We start from the raw sequence: 9,916 nt of genomic DNA on the forward strand, positions 1-9,916 counted from the left end.
GTACAGGCAAGGCCTTTTTATCAGCGACCAAAAGTTGCGAACTTTATCGTCGATGTTCTCTACTAAATCCTTTCAGCAAAAATATGGCAATATCGCGAAATGATCAAGTATGACACATAGAATGGACCTGCTATCCCCGTTTGAATAAGAACATCTCATTTGAGTAGGCCTTTAATGAACCAATAACAGGGATTTTCCAATAACATTTTAACACAGTTATGGTTTTATTTTTTTCCAACATGCCTACAGGTTACATTGTAGTACATTACAGTTTCACACCAAACCTCCGACACGCGTGGCTGGAAGTGAAACGCTTGAATGTTAAAGTTAATGTCCAGGGTGAGGGGAGTGTGTGGATGTTGGAACGGTTCAAAACGGTTGAGAAATGTGGGATATGGACTGCTTTGTTTGTTGCCCATTCATTTTTTTTGGGGGGGGGGGGGGAATCCTGGTAATTCCGGGTAATCTGGAAATTTTCAGAACCGGGAAAAATGCTGGCTTGAATATCAAGGGTGAGCGGGGTGTGTAGATGTTGGAACGGTTCAAATCAGATGAGAAATGTGGAATATGCATTCATTGTCAATGGGGGAGAATATTCTATGAAATCCTGGGGAAACCGGGAATTTTGCGTTCAATATATCAGAAGAGTAGTGTGGGTGGATGGTTGAAATGTCAAAATCTGTTTTGAAAATGTTGCAACATTTTGGCAATTCCAGGCATTGTAGAACTTTGAATACGTCCATTCAGTTGAATAGGAATTTCCTGGAAATTTCGTGAAAACCAGGAATCTTTGAAAATATTGATACCAGCACAATTGTCCTCGATGATATGAATGGGTTGGTGTTGGAATTTTTGGAATCAGTTGAAAAATGTTGACATAGTAACAGTTGAGAATGAGTATTTCGGAATCCCTGGAACTTTGGGAAAACCAGAAATTTTTATGAAAAAAAAATATAGGAGCATTTGTTGTCTCAACTAAGAGAGTTTTGAAGGTGGAATAATCAAAAACGGTTGAAAAATGCAGATTGTGAAAACCTTCCAGGAAGAAAAGAAAATGGGTTTTGGAAAACCGTGAATTCCTGGAATTCTTTCACACTTAGACATGTTCAAAAAGGAAAGCGAAGAAGGAGAGCTTATTCAACTAGAATTTGCAATTTCAGTAAAAATTGCGTGTGAACGCATTATGTTCACAAGTCGCCGAAACGCCAATGTCCACGGTGAAGGGAGTGTGTGGATGTTGGAACGGTTCGAAACTGTTGAGAAATGTGGGATATGGACTGTTTTGTTTGTTGCCCATTCATTTTCAGTGGGGGAAAATTCCTGGTAATTCCAGGTCATCTGGACATTTTCAGAACCGGGGAAAATGCTGGCTTGAATATCCAGGGTGAGCGGAGTGTGTAGATGTTAGAACGGTTCAAATCAGAGGAGAAATGTGGAATATGTATTCATTGTCAATGGGGGAGAATATTCTAGGAAATTCCGGGAAAACCGGGAATTTTGGAAAAGGGAATATATCAGAAGAGTAGTGTGAGTGGATGGTTGAAAGGTCAGAATCGGTTTTGAAAATGTTGCAACATTTTGACAATTCAAGGCATTGTAGAACTATGAATACATCCATTCATTTGAATAAAAATGTCCTGGAAATTTGGGAATTTCGGGAAAACCAGGAAAATATTAATACTAGCACAATTGTCCTTGACGATATGAATGGGTTGGTGTTGGAATTTTTGTAATCAGTTGAAAAATGTTGACGTAGTAACAGTTTGAATTGAGAATGAGTATTTTGGAATCCCTGGAATTTTGTGAAAAGTGGTAATTTTTACGAAAAAAAAAACGAAAAATTTTTGTCTCAACTAAGAGGAAGGTTTTGAAGGGGGAATGGTCAAAAACAGTTGAAAAATACAGACTGTGAAAACCTTCCAGGAAAAAGTGAAAATGGGGTTTTGGGAAACCGGAAGTTCCTGGAATTTTTTTTAACTTGATTGTTTATTGTCCAAGGTGAGTGCAGTGTGTGGATGGTAGAACAGTTAGAATCGGGTGAGAAATGTGTCAGTTGTGCATGTTTGAAAATTGGCCAATTTATTTTCAATGGGCAAAATGTCCCGGAAAACCAGGAATTCTGGGTAATCTGGGATTTTTTTTTGTGTGTATTTTGGGGAGCTCATGATTCCCGGCCGAGCCGAACGTTTTGATACTCGAACGATTCCGATCAGATGAAAACTGCGGGCTGTGGAGCCAAACTTTTGCAGTGGAATAATAATAAATAGATTATTTTTTGGTGTAAAGTCTTAACATGAGATTAATCACATTATCTAGTTTTCGATAAGGTTCAAGATGTTTATCAGGATTTTTTTTTCTTGTATTCCTAGCCGCTTCCTGCTAAGTCAATGGTAAGGGTGTAATGGAAATGCTCCCTAAACATCCTCACTGTCCCCAGTTGCACAAAGAAATAGTGCTGATCATGTCGAAAAAGAAGGGACTCATAAATATCTGCTGAAAAATCCTTTACATAAAATTATGTTGAGCTGAAATAAGTTAATGATAAATACGTTTCCTAAACAAACTGTTAATAAAATGTAGTCATAATTATTGCGCTTAAGAATATAAAGCCCTCTAACAAACATCCAAAGACCGCAAGCAATACTCCATTCACATCTCATGACCTGAATATTAACCAAGTACTAGCGATATTGTTATTATAAGCACTAACGCAGACAGACTATTTTATCTCCGCCGTGACCAGAGAGAGCTAAACCGAGAAGTTGATCAACTTTGGGCATTCAGATTATACCCGGGATTGGCGAGGAAGACACAGAAAGATGCTCATTTGCGGCACCTTTTTTTCTTACCCTTTGGAAGATACAAACATCCCGTCAGGCAGCATCGCAGTGAGAGCAGACATTGTAGAGTAAGTGATTGTTTTATTATGTTCATAACTTGAATATCTTGTTTGACGCTTAGCAATACTGCTGCATGATGCTCAGTGTTTCACTAAAGCTGCATCTGTTTAGCACACAGCTTGTAAAACGTGTAGCTTATCCTCCTTATATTCAGGCTCAAAAATTAGGTTCTGGATCATCATTTTTCCCAAAGTAGTCTTTATTGTGTCTCGTGAAGTTTGTCATAATTAATAGTGTTGTTGTTGTTGAAAGTAAAACCAAAAATTGTGATGCATCTGTGAAATTAATAAGTCTATGCTTAAAATGAGCAAAATACGTAAATATTATATATGTATATATGTTATTATGAATGTGCCTGTTACTACATTTCATATATACTTACATGGTGGAGGCTTTTAGATGTTTTTTTAGAGTGCTTTATATGTGGAATAAATTGACTCACAGTGGCTCCATTGTTAGCTGACTTTTGCTAAAGTATATTTATGATTTAGAATGCATAAAAAAAAGAAAAACATGTGTTCTCATCTTACATACTGTCTTGAACAGCCAGAATCAGTTCAAGACCTTTTGAACTGATTCAATAGGTCTTGAATCAGTTCAAGACCTATTGAACGGATTCTGTCTTGAATAGGATTGAACTGATTCTGGCTGTGGTGTCATCTCCTTCCTCCGCCGTACGTAACATTTCGTTTTAGAAATTCCACTGCATTAGTCATTCGCCAATTGTAGCTTTCACAAAATGTAGACGTGAGTTGCTTACGAATGACAGAAATATTAGCCGATTCACACAAATAGAAGTTCACATAAGCATCGTCCTCTTGACCTCAGCGCTATACCAACAAAAGAAATGCGTTCCAGGGTTCTGTTCAGTGATGCGCAACTTGTTTGTTTGCGCACCAGGACGATAATCATCGCGGTTCCGAAGGCCTCTGGGATCGGTCCTGGCAGCCGTGCGAGAGCCACAGCAGTCAAGTGTAATCTGCGGGCCTCGAAACAGCTCTTTGATCCGCACTCAGCCATCAGAGTGTCACGGCACATTGAAGTGAGAGCTAAGAGCACAAGTTAGCCTTGACCGTACAGTGAGATTGAGATCCAGATAGGCCGAGGCCGTCACCGCGACGATTACTATTACAGCGATTCAATGAGCGGTATGTGTTGAGTCATGAAAAGCATATGGGGGGGGGGGAAGCCTTGATTCAATGGCAGGGGTTGAATACGCTGACAACAATTCAGGTTGACTTCAATAAAATGAATAGAGTCAAGCGGCATCACTATTTTCGTTCCTGTCTGCATTTCAGGCACAGGTCTGCTAAAAGCATCATGAGTGGGCCCAAAGCAAACAGCCCCTCCAGGGGCACCAGCCCCTCTCTTCGGGCTTGCAAAAGAGCTAAGTGCTGAATGTCATTGCAGCCCTCGCTTTGATAAAACCACATATACAACCTGTTTAACAGGTGCTATTTAGATCATGCACACGTGCAAACTGCAACATTATACGTTTCCCTTTACCGCCACAAATATATTCATCAAAACAAAGAGTTAAAGGCCTACTGAAATGAATTTTTTTTATTTAAACGGGGATAGCAGATCCATTCTATGTGTCATACTTGATAATCTCGCGATATTGCCATATTTTTGCTGAAAGGATTTAGTATAGAACAGGGGTCACCAACGCGGTGCCCGCGGGCACCAGGTAGCCCGTAAGGACCAGATGAGTAGCCCGCTGGCCTGTTCTAAAAATAGCTCAAATAGCAGCACTTACCAGTGAGCTGCCTCTATTTTTTAATTTTATTTATTTACTAGCAAGCTGGTCTCGCTTTGCTCAACATTTTTAATTCTAAGAGAGACAAAACTCAAATTGAAAATCCCATAACATATTTTAAAGATTGGTCTTCACTAACTGACAAAGAAACAGATAACAGATTTGGTGTCCAGTTCAAAGTGTGACATGATTTATTTAAAAATTTGTGAGTTGACTTTTGTATTTTACATGAGTTATTATTTGTACAAACATGGTGCAAAGTAATTCATGATTTGTTAAAAAGTGTTAGTGGCTAGCTAGTTAAAATGGGATATTATGATTTCACAAGACTGTCTTAGAAGTCATCATTTGAAAATGTTCAATTTGAAAAATGTGCACTTAGAGAAAATATAAAAATAAAGTGTTGCATATTGATATTTATCTGTTTCTATATATATTTATTGTGAGAAATCATTAAGATGATCAGTGTTTCCACAAAGATAAATATCATTAATTATTAATAATAACATAGAGTTAAAGGTAAATTGAGCAAATTGGCTATTTCTGGCAATTTATTTAAGTGTGTATCAAACTGGTAGCCCTTCACATTAATCAGTACCCAATAAGTAGCTCTTGGTTTCAAAAAGGTTGGTGACCCCTGGTATAGAACAACGACAATAAAGTTCGCAACTTTTGGTCGCTGATTTAAAAAAGCCTTGCCTATACCGGAAGTAGCGTGACGTCACAGGAGGAAGGATTCCTCACAATTCCCCGTTGTTTACAATGGAGCGAGAGAGATTCGGACCGAGAAAGCGACGATTACCCCATTAATTTGAGCGCGGATGAAAGATTTGTGGATGAGGAACGTTAGAGTGAAGAACTAGAGAGGCAGTGCAGGGTGTATCTTTTTTCGCTCTGACCGTAACTTAGGTACAAGGTCTCATTGGATTCCACACACTCTCCTTTTTCTATTGTGGATCACGGATTTGTATTTTAAACCACCTCGGATACTATATCCTCTTGAAAATGAGAGTCGAGAACGCAAAATGGACATTCACAGTGACTTATCTCCACGACAATACATCAGCGTAGCTCTTTAGCTACTGAGCTAACGTGATAGCATCTGGCTCAAATGCAGATAGAAACAAAATAAATAAATCCCTGACTGGAAGGATAGACAGAAGATCAACAATACTATTAAACCATGTACATGTAACTACACGGTTAATAATTCTCAGCCTGGCAAAGCTTAACAATGCTGTTGCTAATGACGCTGAAGCTAACTTAGCAACCGGACCTCACAGAGCTATGATAAAAACATTAGCGCCCCACCTACGCCAGCCAGTCCTCATCTGCTCATCAACACCCGTGCTCACCTGCGTTCCAGCGATCGACGGCGCGACGAAGGACTTCACCCGATCACAGATGCGGTTGGCGGCTAGCATCGGCTAGGCATCTGCTATCCAAGTAAGTACTCCTTGTTGTGTTGCTGCAGCCAGCCGCTAATACACCGATCCTACCTACAACTTTCTTCTTTGCAGTCTTCATTGTTCATTAAACAAATTGCAAAAGATTCACCAACACAGATGTCCAGAATACTGTGGAATTGTTCGATGAAAACAGAGCAGTTTGTATGGTGACACATTGGGTACGAATACTTCCGTTGCCGTCGTGACGTCACGCGCATACGTCATCATACATAGACGTTTCCAACCGGAAGTTTAGCGGGAAATTTAAAATTGCACTTTATAAGTTAACCCGGCCGTATTGGCATGTGTTGCAATGTTAAGATTTCATCATTGATATATAAACTATCAGACTGCGTGGTCGGTAGTAGTGGGTTTCAGTAGGCCTTTAAAGGGGCTGTTTGCAACTTCTTCAACGCGACATTTTTCAAAGCAAAAAAACATAATAAAAACACCACCGGCTAGCCACCGTTAGTGGTTTAACAGGACACATTTTTTATGAAAATGGTCTATATTTTTCACAATTACAATTTACGGTGGTCACTCACCCGGTCCCGTCAACACATACAAAAGCAGTCCAAGAGAAGCAACGAACAATGTGTTGTTATGATAGAATATACAGTCGTGCTCAATTTTTGTTTCATCTGACATCACATGGACAAAGATAAGGCCTTCTGGCGGAAAGTTCTGTGGTCAGATGAAACAAAAATTGAGCTGTTTGGCCACAATACCCAGCAATATGTTTGTAAGAGAAAAGGTGAGGCCTTTAATCCCAGGGACACCATGCCTTCCATCAAGCATGGTGGTGGTAGTATTATGCTCTGGGCCTGTTTTGCTGCCAATGGAACTAGTGCTTTACATAGAGTAAATGGGACAATAAAAAAGTAGGATTACCTCCAAATTCTTCAGGACAACCTAAAATCATCAGCCCGGAGGTTGGTTCTTGGGCGCAGTTGGGTGTTCCAACAGGACAATGACCCCAAACACACGTCAAAAGTGGTAAAGGAATGGGTAAATCAGGCTAGAATTAAGGTTAAAGTCCTGACTTAAACGTGTGGACAAGTTAAAGTTAAAGTCCCTACGATAGTCACACACACACTAGGTGTCGTGAAATTATCCTCTGCATTTGACCCATCCCCTTGGTCCACCCCCTGGGAGGTGAGGGGAGCAGTGGGCAGCAGCGGTGGCCACGCTCGGGAATCATTTTGGTGATTTAACCCCCAATTCCAACCTTTGATGCTGAGTGCCAAGCAGGGAGGCAATGGGTCCCATTTTTATAGTCCTTGGTATGACTCGGCCGGGGTTTGAACTCACGACATTCCGGTCTCAGGGAGAACACTCTAACCACAAGGCCACTAAGCAAATTGAACTTCCTGTGTGCACTATTTTTGTTTTTGTCATCAAATACATTTTGCCTACACTTCACATGCTGCCTCAGCTTTCTGGGGTCCAGACCAACAACACCTAGACCGAAACGTTACAGTATCCTGGTCAAAGGTTGTTGCTAAGAACAACAATGAATTGTATAGACGAGGGGTTTAAAGGTATCAAAAAAAAAGGAGGCAAACAGGAAATGGAACAAAAATAAAAGCGCTGGACAGGAAATAAAACCCAAACCAAAAACTAATGATTGTCATTAGAGATATCCGATAATATCGGACTGCCGATATTATCGGCCGATAAATGCTTTAAAATGTAATATCGGAAATTATCGGTTTCAAAAAGTAAAATTTATGACTTTTTAAAACGCTGATGTACGGAGTGGTACACTGACGTAGGGAGAAGTACAGAGCAGTTGCGTCTCCCAGTGATACTTGCCAACCCTCCCAATTTTCCCGGGAGACTCCCGAATTTCAGTGTCCCTCCCGTTTTTTGTGTGGTTTTTTTTGTTTGTTTTCGTTATATTTGGATGTAATTGTTGGTTTGTATATCATTAAGTAAGACTACGTATTATGTTGAAGGGGGCAGGAAAATATAAGATTTTTCTTCATCCTGCTCCTTCTCAGGCATTGGTGTGTCACTGTATAACTGAATAATTGTGGTATAATTGTCTACCTAAGATGCGCATCAATGAAGGAGATAAATAAAAATTAAATGAAAAATCTCCCGGGGTTACCGTTCTCCCAAATTTATCCCGATTTCCACCCAGACAACAATATTGGGGGCGTGCCTTAAAGGCACTGCCTTTGCGTGCCGGCCCAATCACATAATATCTCTGGCTTTTCACACACACAAGTGAATGCAATGCATACTTGGTCAACAGCCATACAGGTCACACTGAGGGTGACCGTATAAACAACATTAACACTGTTACAAATATGCGCCACACTGTGAACCCACACCAAACAAGAATGACAAACACATTTCGGGAGAACATCCGCACCGTAACACAACAGAACAAATACCCAGAATCCCTTGCAGCACTAACTCTTTCGGGACGCTACATTATACACCCCCCGCTACCCCTTACCCCCATCCACCTCAACCCCGCCCTCCCAACCCCGCCCACCTCAACCTCCTCATGCTCTCTCAGGGAGAGCATGTCCCAAATTCCAGGCTGCTGTTTTGAGGCATGTTAAAAAAAATAATGCACTTTGTGACTTCAATAATAAATATGGCAGTGCCATGTTGGCATTTTTTTCCAAAACTTGAGTTGATTTATTTTGGAAAACCTTGTTACATTGTTTAATGCATCCAGCGGGGCATCACAACAAAATTAGGCATAATAATGTGTTAATTCCACGGCTGTTTATATCGGTATCGGTTGATATCGGAATCGGTAATTAAGAGTTCGACAATATTGGAATATCGGATATCGGCAAAAAAGCCATTATCGGACATCTCTAATTGTCATAAAAGGTAATGGCAGGTACCAAAGAAGATAATATGGCATCCAAAGAGTGAATGAGTCAGAATGGTCACTCATATAGAAATAGTGTCTTTAAATAAAATACAATAAAATCTAAGCAATACAGAAATAGGTCAAATGATCCCAAATGCTATCTGGAACATTGACAATTTAAAGGATTTAGCTGACAGTGTTTTGCTTAACCTTCCTCTTGTGTTAGCTTTCTGTTACCATCTCTTATGTTAACGGGTCGGTTTTGACCCATGTCTTAAATCAGCTGTAAAATAAACTAAAAACAATTATCTATCATCCAATTTGTTTCTCATCTCTTGGTTACCTTGTTAGGCTTCCTTATCCATGAAAATATTGGTTTTAATATTTTTGGTGTGGGCCATTGGGCCTTTTTTTTGTCAGTATACCCCTCGATTTCAATTTAAAAAATGGTAAAATTAACCTCAAGAGAATTGTATGATTAAATAAAAGGTTGTTGTGTTACCTGACTATTACTGAGGGGTATTAGAAGTTCTAATACCCCTCAGTAATAGTCAGGTAAAAAAAAATAAAACAAATGTATTTAAGAGATGTGTTCTAATTTAGAACACATCTCTTAAATACATTTGTTTTATTTATTTTTTCATTTTAATAATTTTAACTATAGTAACATCTATGGTGTTACGGGTAAATTTTGACCCATATATATTTACTTCAAGAAAAAGGCTAAACAGTATTTTTTTCAGCAACAGAACTTTAACACAAACACAAAATGAAAAGCAGAACAAGTCATAACACAAAATATAGATTTGCAAGGTCAAACAAACAACAACCAATCAAGCAAATCAAGTTAAGTTAAAGCTAAAGTACCAATGATTGCCACACACACTAGGTGTGGTGAAATGTGTCCTCTGCATTTGACCATCCCCTTGTTCACCCCCTGGGAGGTGAGGGGAGCAGTGGGCAGCAGTGG

The sequence above is a fragment of the Entelurus aequoreus genome, linkage group LG13 (genome assembly GCF_033978785.1).
Source record: "Entelurus aequoreus isolate RoL-2023_Sb linkage group LG13, RoL_Eaeq_v1.1, whole genome shotgun sequence".
NCBI classification, from domain to species: Eukaryota; Metazoa; Chordata; class Actinopteri; order Syngnathiformes; family Syngnathidae; genus Entelurus; species Entelurus aequoreus.